Raw genomic sequence first — 17,476 nt, 5'->3', positions numbered from 1 at the left:
TTTAGCCTAATGCGCATTTATTTACACAGCGAATCCCATAAGGCTAAATGCCGCATTTAAAATAAATGCGATTTTTAAATGCGATTAAAAACCATTCGCCCCGAACATTAAAAAAAAAAAAATATCGGAAAATACCGATGTTGAACGATATTTTGTTCGTGCCACCACTACAACAGCTGTTTTCTATATGCAAGGTTGGCGCAATTTTTGATGTCTTTTGAATATAAAATCTATTTTGTATAAAAATTACTGAAAACTAAAGCGCACGCTGCAAATACTGCTCGCAGTACCACAATGCATTACTGCTGGATCTCTGGCATAAAATAACTCCTACATATACGGGGATCCTAGCCCTTTTTGGTAACTGTGGTGGTCTCCATTGCAAACCCGTCATAACAACGCAATCAGCTTCTCTTCCTTGTCGTCCAAGTTGGCAAATGCCTTGGTCGCATTATAGATGTCCTGCTGAGCATTACAGAGTTTAGTAAACTCACTCATGTTCATTAATTTTAATTAATTTCTTTTGGATTTGCCAAAATGCAAAAGTAAACAAACCCAGATCAGCTGCTCGAGCCACTCACATGTCGGAGTAGCATTAGCTAAATGCTAATGCGCCAATGGAATCAGGCACATTTAAAAAGTCCACTATTGCGGCAATGGAATCAGGCTATTAAGTTGCCTCAGTGTGACCGGTTCTTGAGAAATCCAGTATTTTCTTGTACCCATCGATCGCAACTATCGATCGACCGCCTATTGTCAGGCGCCCAAGTCCCTAATTTTTCAATGGCCTCGTTGTCTTGCGAAAACTGGTGAGTATAATGACTTTTACGTTGTTTTTTTTGTAACTAACCTTTTTTTTCTTTTACAGCGACACCATGATCATGATGCCTTTAAGCCCCTGCCATGTCTCGGGGTGCTGACCCTGGACCGCATGCCCCGGGAGACCCTTGCAGCGGCAAGTGACCCCCCTCACCCTGCGCCCGCGGGAGCCTCGTTTTTCTGCCGGCCCGCGTGCTTGGACTCCGCTCCGCGATCCGTCCCCGCTTCGCGATTGGCTGTGTTGTGCTGTGCACCCAAAAACTAAAACGCTGGTCTTTCGTTTTGGGGTCCCCTTTATTGGGCCCTGAAAACCCACACCCGGCCCCCTGCTACCTTAATGCTGTAGCGCGCCCCGCCGGCCAACATGAGTTTGGCCCAGCGGTCCTTCCGGTTCCTCCCTACGGTTGCACGCCCTCCGACTGCTGCCTCTCTCGCGGACTTGCCTCGCGGATCGCGCGGGTGCATCGGCGGTGGGCGCTGCCAGTCGATGGCCTCGACTGCCCTCCGTGTACCCGCCTCCTATGCAATCCGTGCGCTCTCGCGCTCCTGTTTGTGTGTGCCATTGTGCTTGACCGTTAAGTTCGATTCATGATTCAGTAACACGGACGGAAAATGTCGGCTCCGATCAGAACATCTATCTGGGAATGGCCGGTAAATCGACCAGCGCATCTCGTGGAATTGGGTACGACGGAAGCATTCCAGCCAGTTCAGGCAAAACGTAAGTTGTGGTTTCTAGTTGAAGGCCTGCCTTGTTAGGGGCTCGAAAAATGGCAGAACCTGGTCGCCTGAGCGGAAACGGTCTGATTTAAGCCCGAAACTTTGACTTGGTTAAGGCGGACTGGCAGCTTAATCAGATTGAACAGGCGTTCCGAAATAAACGTAGCCTCAGAACCCGAGTCTATTAGAGCAAAAGCTCTGTAGTTCGTTCCCAATGGCCGTGCCTAGCAGAACCGTTCTAGCACCGATTGCGCAATAGTTCTGCACACAGGGCGGATTTTCTAAACCGTTGGCGGCCCCCTGTACCGCTGGATTTTGTGGGCTTGCAGAAGAACTAATTGCGCAAGTAGACCCACGGGAAATGGGGTTGCCTTTATGCAACAGTGTATGATGCCGAGTTCGGCATGTGAAACAGCTGTGAGTGCTAGTACATTCACGTAGCTGGTGTCCTTTAGCAAAACAATTTAGGCAAAGCTGCTTATTTTTTATGTAGATCGTTCGCGCATCTACAGACATCTGCAGAAAACGCTGGCATAAGCGCACTGGATGACTCTCTTTTGAGCACAGATCGCAATTCTTCGGTTTAGTAAGGTGGTCACTAAGGCTTGGAAGGAGTTGAGCTTCCTGGGAACGGGTTGACTCTTAGCGTTAGAGTGATTGCTGTGGCTGGGTTTCATATCCTCCTCAATCGCCTCTAGCGTTAGGTATCGTTCGCTAAGAAACGTGTTCATTTCATTCCAGGTCGGAATGTCGGACTTGGATGACTGGGACTGCTCCCATATGGAGAGGGTAAGTTTTGGCAATCTACGCACAGGAAAACCAGGAGTCAATCCCAGTTTTCTGTAGAAATGTTGGAATGAGCCAGCTCTGTAGGTCTTTCAGAGCCTGGCCAGATTCGGGACTTACGGAACCCAAATTAAAAATTAGTTTGAGTTGGCTGTTTACTAGCAGTCTCTTATTTTCGAAACGGTCTCGAAGCGCTTCACATGCTGAATCGAATTGTCTAATACTGCGTGTGGATCTTTAAGCTGGAACGCGTGACTTTCATCTGTGGAAATGCAGGAGAGCTTAAGGATATGTCGCTTTTTGCGTTGAAAATCAAAGTTTTGAGTTCTTGTTTACCCTGAGACACGCGAGGGAACGTTGATCGTGGTCGCTCTAAGCTTACCCGCGGAGCTGTCTTCAAATTTTTCTTATTCCCTATGGGCATGCTAGGATAAGAATCAGGAAATTGCCCCTATTGGCCGTAAATAAAGAAACAAATTTCTATTAAAATCAATGGACTCGTATTTATATGGATGCCAAAATTAGTTTCAATATATTTAATAAGCATCTGGATATCGCAGGTTCAAGACAACAATAGGACAGATCACTGTAGTAGATAAAACAATTGTCATCAATTTTTATGGTAAAACTTGTGTGTAGCAAATTTCTGGAATACAAGTAGTATGCGTAAGTGAGCACTGTCCGTTAACCCCGATTGGAAAAAACGTTTAACTAAAGCTAGCGTTGCTACTCATAGATAGATTCAATAGCCAGAATATTTTAATTAAATACAATAGTAATAAACAAAAACCAAAAACTAAATCAGAAAGATTATATTCGAAACCAGGTTAGACAAAGATCAAATTATTATATTCTTAAAAAGGTTCAAGCGAAGAGAAAATAAATGTATTGGTAAATGAGCAGAAAATAAAACCTGGAATTTACGGAATGGAACGAATGACATTTTTTTTAACTCGATGAGGAAAAATTAATAAATATTGTGAGTTAGAACACACCAAAACAATTTTTAAGGTGTATAATTAGTTTTCGTATACTATTATTTAATTATGTTTTGTTTGCCCTCAGGTTTCTTTCTTGAGTTATTTATTATTATTTTGTGTATGGAATGGCGCACTGCTTTTTATAAATAATAATCAATAATATTAATTTATGCCATATATGTGACGGCATGAATGGAATGTAACAATAAATACCAGTTGAATATTTCCACTGTCCCAAGTGGAATTGGTTGCTCAAGCTTTGGATTTCGCAGCTCCCGGAAAAAGTTCATAAATTCCAACAGTTCATAAATTTCAATTGTAAACAGAATTTATATATAAGCAAATATATTTAGAAAAAAAAACAAGTGGAGCTGGAGTATTTCCGTACTAAATTTATTTTCTGCTTCGTATTGTTATGTCTGGGTATTTCTCACATACACTTGTTTAAATATTTGGAAATAAATACTCGCCAAAAATGTGAATAAATTTAAAATAATATTACAATGAGTTTATTTGTTAACACACATAAACGGCTGGGATGTAAATATTGTGTGTGTGGATTTGGAATGCAATTTTTGACGCTATGTTTGGTGGAAATGTTTCTATGTGGGATGAAAATATATGTATGGAAAAAATATTTCTTGGACAGTTGGAAATGTTTGTGTGGGGGAAGAAAATAAATGTGTGGAATAAATATTTTTAAGACAGTTGGAAATGTTTTTTGGTTGAGGACTGTATTGTATTTTGTTTTCGTATATATGTTTCACGGATATAGAAATGTGGATATGTAAAATTATTCTCTTAAATTATGTACGTATTTATTTACGCTTTGCAAAGTTATGCGCATAAAAATAGAAATGGAAAAACCGTGGAGTCGCAAAATGGCGATCGGTTGCAAATGGTAAAATCGTACTTATCTCGGATTATTCTGAAAATTGACAAAAAACCAACCGGTGCCGCTGAAAATCGCAGATCGATCCGGCCGAAGAACCAAAATGAGGAGATGGGAGGGTGGCAGACTTCTGTCCGTAGAAATTGCTGGTAGTAAATGCCGACTCGCTGGTTTAATTTATTTTGCACTTTTATTTCATATCACGATCACAATATTAAACTTCAATTTTAGCCTTCGTAATTGTAACTAACTATCTCTACTTAAGTCTAATGCTAGGAGAGCGGGTGTTGAGACTGTTAACAGAATGAGAATTTATCTGGACATTACTGCTCTTGACTGTTAAGGAATAACATCGACAGTGGCCCGTTATTGGCGCGGAGATATATTTTTTATAAAAGGGCGCTTGACAGTAAGTCGAACGCAACAAACTTACCCCTTGTAACGACCCTTTTTTGGGAGGCGGTATAGCTCGCCTAGGCCAGGGTTCGAGACAGAAATTTATTTCCTCTTGAGATCGGTTTACCTCCCTTTCCCCAAAGAACAACACAAATCGAACGCTACAGAGTATGGTTATATTTTAATAGTATGGTTGGTTAGGACTACGTTTCCGATTGTGCACTGCTTGATGTCGGCGCTTCGGAAGGGCCGTTTTCACTGCTTGACGTCGTCGTGTCTAGTCGTTCGAGTAAGTCGGGTTCGTTGTGTTCTAGGTCGTTTAGAGGAACGATCTACTTGGGTTTTCTAGTGGGATGTGGGAGTGTAGGGCATCGTTAGTTTCGATCTGCCGTTTATTCCGTATCGTTTGCGGGTCTGAAGCCGGAAACGTGACTTCTGGGAGGAACTCACTTAGATGGACCGGAATAAAGCAAACCGTACCGGGCTCAGTGATCACTACCGGGGCTGGGTGCGTATTCCAAATCCGCACCGGGCGTCGGTGATCCACCAGGTCGTAGAGCCGACTTAAAATCGAACACTTACGCGGATATTACTCCTTGGTGATGTTTACTCGAAGCTCGTCGGAAAGCAAGTGTCTGGTCTGAGGCGGTGTCTCCGCCTTTATAGACTCCGGTTAGTGTGACCAGATCGGACGATGGCGATAATCCCGCTTTGGGTAATCGGGTTATTGGGCGATGATTATCGGCGATCGATAACTTCATCGAATATGTTGTAACGACCTGATTTCTTATATATTCTCGCTCGCTACGTAAACGGGCGGCTAGCTCAGAGAGGTTGTGGGATCGTTCCACCAAATTTATATTGAGTGATTGCCTTTGACCAAAGAATAACGCAAGAGTTCTGTTGGGATCGTAAAGGTTTTTATTTGTCTCCTTGTAAATAGCCTCGCGGCTCTTCCGATACTGCTGCTTAAGACTCCTCACATTTCCCCCTTTCTTCGGAAATGTTATGAAAGTGGTGATTTCCCCGCCCCCATTGTTCGATTATTAAATTCCCCGCTAAACTCGTTCTCCTCGTGACCCTATACAGTTCCACAAAAGTCTTCAACTTTCCCTAAACTGTCCTCGTAAGACTCCCCCGAGACAGCGCTCTGAAAGACCTTTAACATTCCCATGGCTGTGCTGCGTTAGCCTGTTCCCCAGACAGTTCCCCGAAAGACTTGAACTTTCCCAAAACTGCATCTCGCTTCCCCAGACAGCCCCTCGCTCCCCCAGACAGCCCCAGAAATTTGAATTTCCCGCCCAGACATTTCCCCGTGTTTGAAATCACCATTTTGATTCCCGTCGTCTGGCCACTCTACTGAACACGTCTCGATCGCAATTATCGATAGTGGGTCCAGAATTGCCATCGTTGTTGCCGTTGTCGTTGTCTTATAGCCTGATTGCATTGGCGCATTAAAACGCATTTAGCCTAATGCGCATTTATTTACACAGCGAATCCCATAAGGCTAAATGCCGCATTAAATAAATGCGATTTTAAATGCGATTAAAAACCATTCGCCCCGAACATTAAAAAAAAAAAAATACCGGAAAATACCGATGTTGAACGATATTTTGTTCGTGCCACCACTACAACAGCTGTTTTCTATATGCAAGGTTGGCGCAATTTTTGATGTCTTTTGAATATAAAATCTATTTTGTATAAAAATTACTGAAAACTAAAGCGCACGCTGCAAATACTGCTCGCAGTACCACAATGCATTACTGCTGGATCTCTGGCATAAAATAACTCCTACATATACGGGGATCCTAGCCCTTTTTGGTAACTGTGGTGGTCTCCATTGCAAACCCGTCATAACAACGCAATCAGCTTCTCTTCCTTGTCGTCCAAGTTGGCAAATGCCTTGGTCGCATTATAGATGTCCTGCTGAGCATTACAGAGTTTAGTAAACTCACTCATGTTCATTAATTTTAATTAATTTCTTTTGGATTTGCCAAAATGCAAAAGTAAACAAACCCAGATCAGCTGCTCGAGCCACTCACATGTCGGAGTAGCATTAGCTAAATGCTAATGCGCCAATGGAATCAGGCACATTTAAAAAGTCCACTATTGCGGCAATGGAATCAGGCTATTAAGTTGCCTCAGTGTGACCGGTTCTTGAGAAATCCAGTATTTTCTTGTACCCATCGATCGCAACTATCGATCGACCGCCTATTGTCAGGCGCCCAAGTCCCTAATTTTTCAATGGCCTCGTTGTCTTGCGAAAACTGGTGAGTATAATGACTTTTACGTTGTTTTTTTTGTAACTAACCTTTTTTTTCTTTTACAGCGACACCATGATCATGATGCCTTTAAGCCCCTGCCATGTCTCGGGGTGCTGACCCTGGACCGCATGCCCCGGGAGACCCTTGCAGCGGCAAGTGACCCCCCTCACCCTGCGCCCGCGGGAGCCTCGTTTTTCTGCCGGCCCGCGTGCTTGGACTCCGCTCCGCGATCCGTCCCCGCTTCGCGATTGGCTGTGTTGTGCTGTGCACCCAAAAACTAAAACGCTGGTCTTTCGTTTTGGGGTCCCCTTTATTGGGCCCTGAAAACCCACACCCGGCCCCCTGCTACCTTAATGCTGTAGCGCGCCCCGCCGGCCAACATGAGTTTGGCCCAGCGGTCCTTCCGGTTCCTCCCTACGGTTGCACGCCCTCCGACTGCTGCCTCTCTCGCGGACTTGCCTCGCGGATCGCGCGGGTGCATCGGCGGTGGGCGCTGCCAGTCGATGGCCTCGACTGCCCTCCGTGTACCCGCCTCCTATGCAATCCGTGCGCTCTCGCGCTCCTGTTTGTGTGTGCCTTTGTGCTTGACCGTTAAGTTCGATACCGTGATTCGTCCTCCCCCTTTCCGTTAGGGTACAGTGCTCCTCCAATACGACGGATTTGTTGTGACTGCCCCTCCTTGCTTTGCGGTTTCAACTGGCTATGTCTGTTTTCATTTCTTTGAGAGTGGAAATTAATTATTTTAAACGGCCCTTCGTATCTGGGGGCCAGTTTCGCCGCGCATCCTTCTGCTGCCTTTGATAGATGGTTCTCCTTGGCCCATACCGTGTCTCCGATCTGCGTCTCCAAGGGCGCCTCCGGAGATTGTAGTGGCGCGCCTGATCCTGCGCCGCCTTCTCCATGTTCCGCCCTCTCCGTAGGATTTTCTTGTGGCGTGTACGGGGATGTGAATTGGTGCCGAACTTCCAACTCTGTCAAGAACCGCTTGAACGCCCTTCTTGTGAATTGGGGCACAGTTCCGCACATACTTCCTAATGTCGCGGTGCATGCCCGGCAAATAATACCTCGCTGCCATCCTCGCTCTGTGAGGAATGTGTCGGTACAGCCGGTCGGCCTCCACTAAGTAATCCGGATGTTTTTGGGGGTTCTGTGCTATCTTGCCCCTGATGTCCCTTATCCAGCTACATTCGGCTTGTTTCTCCGGTTGACCTGGTGGCTTCGTCTTCATCCTTCGGCAGGTTTCAGGCAAGGGCTGCCGCGACAGTACGTCCGCCACAATATTCAGCTGGCCTTTCCTGTATGCGATTTCTAAGTCGTATTGTTGGAGCTCCAGTGCCCATCGTGCGATTCTTCCGGTTGCGCTCTCGATGCCATTCAACCACTTCAGGGCCAAGTGATCTGTAATTACTTTGTAATAACAGAGGTATGGCTTTAATTTCCTTATGGCCCACACGATTGCTCAACATTCTTTTTCAGTGGCCGAGAAATTCTTTTCCGACCCGTTTAGGGTCCGGCTGGAATAGGAGATCACCCGCCCGCAATTTTGAGTGGGAATGGCACCCAGCCCATAATCGCTGGCATCGGTCTGCAGCACAAACGGTTTTGTAAAATCCGGGCATGCCAAAATTGGGTCGGCGACCAACCTCGCCTTGACAGCTTCAAAGGCCTGCTAGTGGTCGTCGGTCCATTCCCATTTGACACTCTTTCGTTCAGCGGATGCACTAGCGGGACAAAATCTGGCACAAAACGCATGTACCACGACGCCACTCCCAGATATTGCCGCAGCTCCTTGACAGGCATAACGGCATAACTTTCCATTAAATCAGGCCTTTTGCCGGCACTGTGAATGCGGTGTACTGCCTGCTGGCTGCCTCCAACGGTATCTGCCAGTACTCGTCCTTTAAGTCGAGGCTGCTAATGTACTTATATTCTCGAAGTTGGTCCAGGATGTAGTTGATCATAGGCATTGGATATGCATCCTTCACGGACTTCCCGTTAATCTGCCTGAAATCCACGCACAGCCTCCATTTCCCGGTCTTCTTTCTCACCATGACTATTGGTGAGCTTTACGTACTCCTTAACGGTTCGATGCAGCGCTTTTCAAGTAGCTCGTCTACTTTGGCGTTGATCTCGCCCGGCTGATCGTCCTTCATGGTGATCCTGTGTACTGCCACGTTTGACGTGCCTTGCAGATTTTCCAGGCTCTCCAACTAGGTCTTTAAAAACTGGTCCACATCCTTTTCCGAAAATCCCTTCGGGGCTTCCACGACTGCTACCCACAGTTTTTCCTCCAGCCAGCCTCGGTGTCTGTCCCTCGCCGGTTTCACAACGCTGTGACCTGCGCATTTCACCTTGGCTCCGATTTTGGTGAGGAAGTTCCATCTTAGCACCAGTGCGTTGATCAATCCTGGTAGGATCAGCAGCTCCATTGACACTGTTCTTTTGCCAAGTCCGATTTGAATTTCTAGCTGCGGTTTTACGTCTCCGCATCTATCGTCCGCCATCCGTACTTGCCTCTTTGTGAGTCCAACCTTTCCTGCCGCCTGCAGCCTGTCCGCCAGCTCTTTGCTGATGAAGCTCGCTGTGGCGCCGGTGTCCACCGTGGCCTTAACACTTGCATCACCTATGAGCACTGTGGCGGCCATTATTTTTGAGAGGCAGTACCTTACGATCCCTGGCCGCCCCTCGGAGACTGGGATCGTTGCGCGTTTCCCGAACAGCACTCCACTGTTCGGACACCTATTTTCCCGCATCGCCAACAGAACATGAGTCGCCGAATCCGGCACTCCTTTGTCCAGTGATCTGCGACAAGAGTTTGCTGGATTCTGGATAAATCCACTGCGATCGGCTGATGGTCCGTGTTCCTGCGGCGTATGCCTCCGTGGCGCATCTGTGTCCTCCTACCGCCTACACACCGCACCCTTCTCTGCCCTTGGCCGTGGCACTGGGAGGTTCTGCATTCTTTGGGAGTGGTTTTCCAGCTCCAACTTCTCCCGTTGTTCGTCCAGCTCCTCGAACTTATCTGTCAGCGCCATCAGGGTGTCCAGGGGCCGGATAAACATTCGAAGGGCCGGCGTGCTGTTCTCCTTGATCCTGTTCAGGACTTCTTTTGGCAGACATACCCAGGGGCCGCATCAGCGTCTGCACATCTGTCTGCCTCCGCTGCCTGACCTGGTCGAGGGAGGAAATAGCCTTGGAAGCTGAATATGAAGTCTCCCCAGTTGTCCCACTGCCGGTTGTTGGCTGTGATCCACTTTAGGGTTCTGCCCTGCAGCAGCTCCGGCATTGCTCGTGGGATCTGGTTTATATCCAGATCATATGTCACGGCTGACCACTCCACCTGCTCCAGGAATTCCAGTGGCTTATCGTTGCCGTCATACCGAAAGTTCCCCTCTCGCACTTGCTTGGCAACCTTGGCGTAGTCCTGCGGATGTGGCCGTACGCTTTCTGTCCTCTCTCGGCTGCCTTCTCGATGCTTTCCGTCGCTTGCCATGCTCTTAATATCTAGGCTTGATATCAGACCTTGGGCATTCGCGGTGGTTAATTTAAATTTTGGGACCGGTAGCTTCCGAAATTTGATGGCCAAACCTGGCACCAACTCTGCCACGACCGGGTCTTCTGCTATACGGTCAATCGTCTCTGCCAGGGTCTTCCTTATCGCCTCTACTGAGCCCTCGAGTTCTATTACCAGAACATTGCTCACCTCGGCGAAGTCCTCCTTCCTGAGATTATAAATCCAGGACTTTCCCATCATGGATCTTTTGTTTTCTTGGTCAGGGAAATCACTCATGGGCGCCAGATGTAACGACCTGCTTTCTTGAATATCTCGCTCGCTACGTAAAAGGGCGGCAAGAGTTCTGTTGGGATCGTAAAGAATTTTATTTGTCTCCTTGTATATAGCCTCGCGGCTCTTCCGCTGCTGCTGCTCTTCGTCGTTGACTGCTTGCTGGTATCTGACTCGTGACGGTTCCTCCGAGACTCACTGTCGGGACCGGCATTGTGTTTCGCCTAGCAGGTAGAACTAGGTTCTGCCTCTTCGCCCAGACACCTTTATCGCAGGCTCCCTAAGCTTAGTCCGGATTGTGTCGGCAAGGTGTATCGACTGGCAGGTAGAACTATGTTCGACCTCTTCGCCCAGCCACCTTTATCGCAGACTCCTCAGCCTTGTAGACTCCCAGTCGCTGGTACTCGGCACTTGATTAACTTGCTACTGGTCACGCGTACACACATTAGCTCTGATTCTCGGGGTGAGCTGCGCTTGCGCCGCCCTTTTGTAGCCTGTAATGGTCCCGTTATTCCTCTTCTCCAGCTCGCGTGATCGGTGCGTCCTCTTTGTGCAGGTCCGAAGTCCGCCAATTTACCGTTCGACCTTGTTTCCCTTGCCGTGTGAGGGTCCAATGTCCAGCGTGGTACCATTAATTCACGGTCTCTCCGCTTTGCCCGGGTCCAAGGTCCGTTGTTTACCATTTAACGCTGTTGCCCTTGACTCCTCCGGCATTCTCGCCTCTTTTGCTGTTGCTAGGCAGCTCTCCTGCATCGGGATTTGCTGCCACTTCGCCCGATTCGAATCCGAGTTGCTATGTTCCCGGTCGTCACCCTTCGGGTCCCTCGGCTTTTAGGACGCCAGGTGGCTTTGAGGAGGGCTACGGCTTTCGCCACCTTCTCCTCGTGTTGGGTGTTTCCTATGGGTGTCTTTGTTGCCTTGTCGCATTCCTCATCCCAATTCTCATCGGAGTCCTCCGAGAGGTTTATTGGGCCAACTCCCAGGTCTCTATAGAGGTCCGACAAGCGCCTCGGTTTAACCCATATATAAGCTGGTGCCGTTAAGTGCCTGTTGTTGTTTTTTGTTGTGGGGTCTTGATCGGTGGTTTGGGCTATGTTTCCGTTGTGATTATTCAGTGTTGTTTCTGGTTCCTTCCTCATATCCTTGGGTTGTCCTGGTCGTCGTAGGTGTGTTTGATGATCCTCCCTTCCGGGCTGGAGCTTGTCTCGCGACTGGTGCCGCCCTGGTCGGCCTTCGACCTCCTGCTGGACCTGCCACGTTCACGGCTCCGAGTATAATGACTCGCCGCCTCTGCTGGTTTAAGCTTTCCAGGTTCTTCCTGTTCTTCTTGAGTGAATTTTCTAGTTTTTTGTCCATTATGAAATAGGAAACGCATTGGCTGATCAGTTCGGGAGATATCTATTTTCACACATTAGGCTACTTCGATCTCTACTACGGGTTTTAGTTCGTTAATGTATGCTCTGTGTGTTTTTCCTGTCACCGTATGTCTTATCGTCGCTATAACTGTTGACACGAAACCAGTCACTTTGAATGTCCCTCGTATTTCGGTGCTTACTGGGCTGCAAGCCCAATAGCTGCTTTTGATAACGGGTGTTGTCGTTCCCATACGAGGTCTCCTCTACGACTCTACTTTGGGTCTCCAGTCTCTTTTCCGTAGGTTTTACGTTCTGGATTGATCTTGTGTTGCATTTCCCATGTACCGATGTGATAACTTGCTTGTTTCTATTATGCGTTGCAACCGTGATTCGATCGTTTCCTTTACCATTCCGGGTCCGGGTGTGGTTTCGTTATACAGACTCCCAGGTAGTCGTATTCCACGTCCGTATAGTAGATATAGTATAAGTCGTCCCACCGCGTGTGTTCGGGGAATGGAGCGATTATAGTCTTTATTGTCCTATTTGCCCTCTCGGCCGGGTTCTCTTGCGGGTTGTATGGAGCTGTCAACTGGTGGACAATTCCCCATTTCTGAAGCTGCGCTTTAAACTTATTGCTCGTAAAGTGTACCCCGTTGTCCGAGATGAGTTTTTTCGGTGCTCTATATCGTGTGAGGATCTGTTCCCGTAAGTTTTTTATTACGATTACTGTAGTTGCTTTTCTGCCGGCTGCTAGCTCCACCCATTCGGAAAACGTTTCAAACAAAACTAGAAGCATGTTATTGCCGTGGCTAGACCTCGGTAGTGGACCAACGAAGTCTATGCAGAGGGTTTCCCAGGGTGCTTTTGCTACCTCTGTCAGCATTTTCCTTAACGCTTGCTGCTGTGAGGTCTTGTACCTTTGGCATGTTTCACAGCCTCGTACGTACTGTTGTATGTCTCTGTGTATCCCTTGTTAGTAGTATGATGCCATTACCCGGTGCTTCGTTTTTCTAATCCTTAGGTGGCCTGCTGTTGCTTCGTTATGGTTTTCTCGTAGAACTCGTTCTCTTTGGTTCTTTACCACGCATAGCTTCCACGGTTGCGTATCCTTGACTGCGGCTCATGACGGTAGATGTCTATACAGTTTTCCTTGTAATATCGCGTTATCTAGCCATATTTTTGGGTCTTTTTCTATTGCAAGAAGTTTCCTCGACTTCGACTCCGTGTACTTCTTCCTCGAGCATTCGGGATAATACGTCTGCCACGACGTTAAGCTTGCCTTTGCGATAGCGTACCTCGAATGAGTATGGCTGCATTGCCAATGCCCATCTGTCAATCCGTCCTGAAGGGCTCTCGATCGAGTTAAGCCATTTACGAGCTTGGTGGTCAGTGACAACGACGAAGTGATATCCCTCCAGGTACATCCTCATTTTCTGGATGCCCCAGTGTATTGCCAGGCACTCCTTTTCGGTGGCCGAGTAGTTTTGTTCTGTTTTTATAAGTTTCCAACTGGCGTATGAATAACGTGTTCGCCGTTTTCGTACTCTTGGGTAAGTACTGCTCCTAGTCCGTAGACACTGGCGTCCGTCTGAAGTACAAAGGTTCTTCCAAAGTCAGGACAAGCCAGTTAAGGTTTTGGTCGCCTCTTCTGTCTCCTCGGTCCATTTGAACTTTGTCCTCTTCTTAACCAAGTTGTATAGCGGTTGTGCCAGTTCCGTGAAGTAAGAAACAAATCTTCTGTACCAGGAGGCCACCCCTAGGAAGCTGTGTACCTGCTTTGTCGTCTGTGGACTTGGCATGTTAAGGATCGCGGCTATCTTTTCTGGATCGGTGGGTATACCCTAGACATTTCAGTTCTTCCTTAAAGAAGTGGTATTTCTCTGTGTTGATCGTCAGATTTGCCTTGCGGAGTCGTCTCATTACTTCTTGTAGTTTCTCCAGGTGTTCCTGTTTCGTGCGTCCCATGACCACTATGTCATCCAGGTTTGCGAACGCGAATGGTTTCATCTCCGGTCCGATGACTGAGTCTAGAGCTCTTTAGAAAGTCGCTGGTGCCGTGTGTAATCCGAAAGGCATTACTTTCCACTGAAACAGTCCGCGTCCTGGTACAGTAAAAGCAGTGTACTATTTACTATCTGCATCCATCGGTATCTGCCAGTAGCCACTTTTCAGATCTTGTGTGCTTATATATTTTGCCTCGCGGAGTTGGTTGAGAATGTGATCCATTCGGGGTACTGGTTACGCGTCTCTCTCAGAGTGCTCGTTCAGATGCCTATAGTCTATGCAAAGTCTCCATTCCTTGTTTTTCTTATCCACGATTACCACTGGAATCTGTAGGCGGAGAGCGAGGGTTCTATGAGGTTCTGTGCTCAGTGATCACGACAGGGCCTGGGTGCGTATTCCAAAACCGCACCGGGCGTCGGTGATCCTCACCAGGTCGTAGAGCCAACTTAAAATCGAACTCTTACGGATCCACCACCACTACCAAGACTATCTACCAGAACACTTACCCGGATATTCCTCCTTGGTGATGTTTCCTCGAAGTTCGTCGGAAAGCAAGTGTCTGGTCGGCACACCCTTTTATTCCCATCGATGAGAGCTCTCATTGTGGTATTCTGGGTTTGGAAAATTAATTATACACATATGCATAAATATATATATCAGTTCAAATTCACTTGACACTGTTCATAAATTGTTGAATTATTTTATATAAAAAAATTATGTTAATTGACATTTCTTATTATTGGTCGGTGTTGGTAATTTTTCACAAACAGAAAAGAGGTATTCGCTTTATTGCGATACGAATTGCAAGGAAGACGGTGGTGCTTCCAGCAGTGGTTTCTCCAGTGGTTCCAATAACAAATAAAACTTTAATTTAGTTTTAATTTAATTTGTCGGTTACTTTGAGATTACATTACATTACGTAACAATAAAATAACTCATTTTAACATTTACAGATTAATACATTTAATAGGTTTTGGTGAGTTACATAAATAAATGAATTGAATTTTAAAGAAAATAAAATTAACATAAAAAATAATAATATAAAATTAAAATAAGAATTAGCTTGTGCCCATTAAATAGTTTATATGTTCGTTTTTATACTATCTTATACTTTTTATATGTTTGTTCTAACTGAATAAGCCAGTTGCGCATGTTCAATTAAGTACTGCGGCTCTTTTTTAGTCAGGAGTTTATGCAGAAATAAGAGGGTTTTTAACTTAATCCATAACTCAAAGCTTAGTTCAAAAATCTTATTTGAGTAGCATGTTATGTGCTCCCTGTGGTTTAAATAAAAAAAAATATCACGCAATTGAGTTGAAGGCAACTTTTAGTCCCTCATGCTTATGGCGTCGCAGGATCCAAATACTTTAGTACCGTAAAACAAAATTGGAATTATGCAGGTTTTCCCTACAAGCATCCTGATATTCTGTGAAATAAGGTCTCTGGATAAGAAATTAGGTGGAATTAAAGTCTATTCCCAGATTTGTGGCAGGTTTAACAAATTCTATTTCAACATTATTTACCTCAATCTTTGAAAGTCAATTGATTTTTTATGAATAAATATGCATTTTGATTTGGATGGAATGAGTCTTAAACCGTTTGAATCAGCCCAATCATTTATTTGTTTAATTTCATTGTTGCTAATTCGAATACACTCACGAATTATACTTAGGGCAGGGCAAACATATAACTGGGTATCATCTGCATATAGGTGCACATCACATATAGAAATACATTTAGGGAGATCATTTACATATAACGAGAAAAGCTGTGGACCTAAGACTGAGCCTTGTGGGACTTCTTGTGTGAGAGGCAAAAATGAAGATTCTAGCGACCCGGAGACGACGGATGAGGTTTATTGCACTTGAAGATAAATTGTACAGTGTGCGAATCTTTGTGCAGAATCTTTCGTGGTTTATAGAGTCAAATGCTTTGCTAAAGTCAAGAAGTGTTAGAAGGGTTACTACGCTGTCATCGATTTTTTGGCGAATGTCTTTGGATATCTTTAAATGGCAGTTGAAACCTGATTGCTTGCAACTAAGAAGATTATTGTTCTCCAGGTGAGTTTGCATCTGCAGGGCAACTAATTTCTCGAAGGACTTTGCAAGGAAAGGCAAGATGGAAATTGGTCTAAATTCATTTTTTGATTTCGGGACGAGAAAAATTTTTATCAATTTTCCAGCAAACTTTGACGTGGTAAAACTGTATTAAAAATATGGGTAATATAACAAATTAGTTTTGGGAGCAACATTTTTATAAATTTGGGGCTTACATTATCTAGACCTTCTGCATTTGATTTTACTTTAAGTATACATTCAAGGACATCACAAGGACGTACACACATAAAGCTACAAATAAATAGGGATGACGGATGGAACCTTTGAAAATTTCTTATTAAGGGCGTCTACATCAAGGTCCACTGCATTTTGTTTTCCTATGCCCAGGCTTCTCAAATCCTTCCAAACTTGACCAGGAGTCTCTGCATTGGCGAATTTATTATTATAAAATCTTCGTTTGGAAGAAGATATCGAGTTTATGACTAAATTTCTCAGTTGTTTAAAAATGATGTGCAGGATTTCAGTTTTATAACTTTTCCAGCGTTTGTAGGCATTATTCCGCAGTCGAATTTGTTTTTTAATTTCCAAATTAAACCATGGCTGTAAGTCAGGTTTTTGTGTTTTTGTTCTTAATGGGACACAGTGTTCAAATAACCGTCGAGTGTTGGAGTTAAATAATAGAAGTTGTTCCTGTGGCCAAGTCAAGTCATAAATGTTTGTCCAATCATAATTTTTTAAATTCAGTTAGAAAGTTGTTGAAATTCATTGATTTATAGCCTGTTTAGAACAGACCGCTAACACCTAGTCAAATACTCATAGGTGTGCGCTGCACACGCAGGACTGGTATGCAGCTTTGTTCTTCGTTTTTCTTATCTCACTACATTTGTCGCGTTATATATTCAGCTGAGCTACAGCGAAAACATGTACAAAAATTTAAAGTCAAGCTTTCGGCAAATCACTTATACAAAATCGCTGCAACTCCGAGCACAGCTAATAAAATCAAGAAATAATTTTAATTGAACCTATCGTGCGTTTAATTTATATTTCTAAACTAAAGGGTGGCATTTTGGTTGTTTTCCCCATAAACATTTTGGTGGCCCCGACGTGATATTCGTTTAATCGGAGCCTGCATGTCGGTTTTTCACATTGTTTAATATCGTTTAATTACTTACTTTCGCTGTCGTTTGCTGCATCTCAGTCACAAACACACGAACACTTTATGTGCGCGCTGCCGGCCGGCCGTTTGTTTTTTTTTTTTTGAGCATTATCGCGCTGTGAAAGGAGCAAAACTGTGTTGTGCTGCAACATTAAACATAAAAGGAAACGCAATTAATTGTTGTTAAACGCGTATATTGCATACATATATATGTGTAAATAGCCGTGTATGTGTATGGTCACATACATTACTTTGCCAAGTCAATG

At 45.2% G+C, this 17,476-nt stretch overlaps 1 long non-coding RNA gene across 1 annotated transcript; it reads left to right on the top strand.

Moving 5' to 3' along the window:
- Positions 1-761: 761 nt before the first annotated feature.
- LOC128264057 (uncharacterized) lies at positions 762-2,704 on the top strand. The gene is made up of 3 exons (XR_008268647.1): positions 762-809; positions 869-1,537; positions 2,278-2,704. It is a non-coding gene; the product is annotated as an uncharacterized LOC128264057 (long non-coding RNA).
- The last annotated feature ends 14,772 nt before the right edge of the window (positions 2,705-17,476 follow it).

The sequence above is a fragment of the Drosophila gunungcola genome, unplaced genomic scaffold, assembly GCF_025200985.1.
Source record: "Drosophila gunungcola strain Sukarami unplaced genomic scaffold, Dgunungcola_SK_2 000055F, whole genome shotgun sequence".
In the NCBI taxonomy this organism is placed as follows: domain Eukaryota; kingdom Metazoa; phylum Arthropoda; class Insecta; order Diptera; family Drosophilidae; genus Drosophila; species Drosophila gunungcola.
Note: the sequence above shows the minus strand (reverse complement) of the source record. Positions and strands in the feature narration are given on the sequence as shown.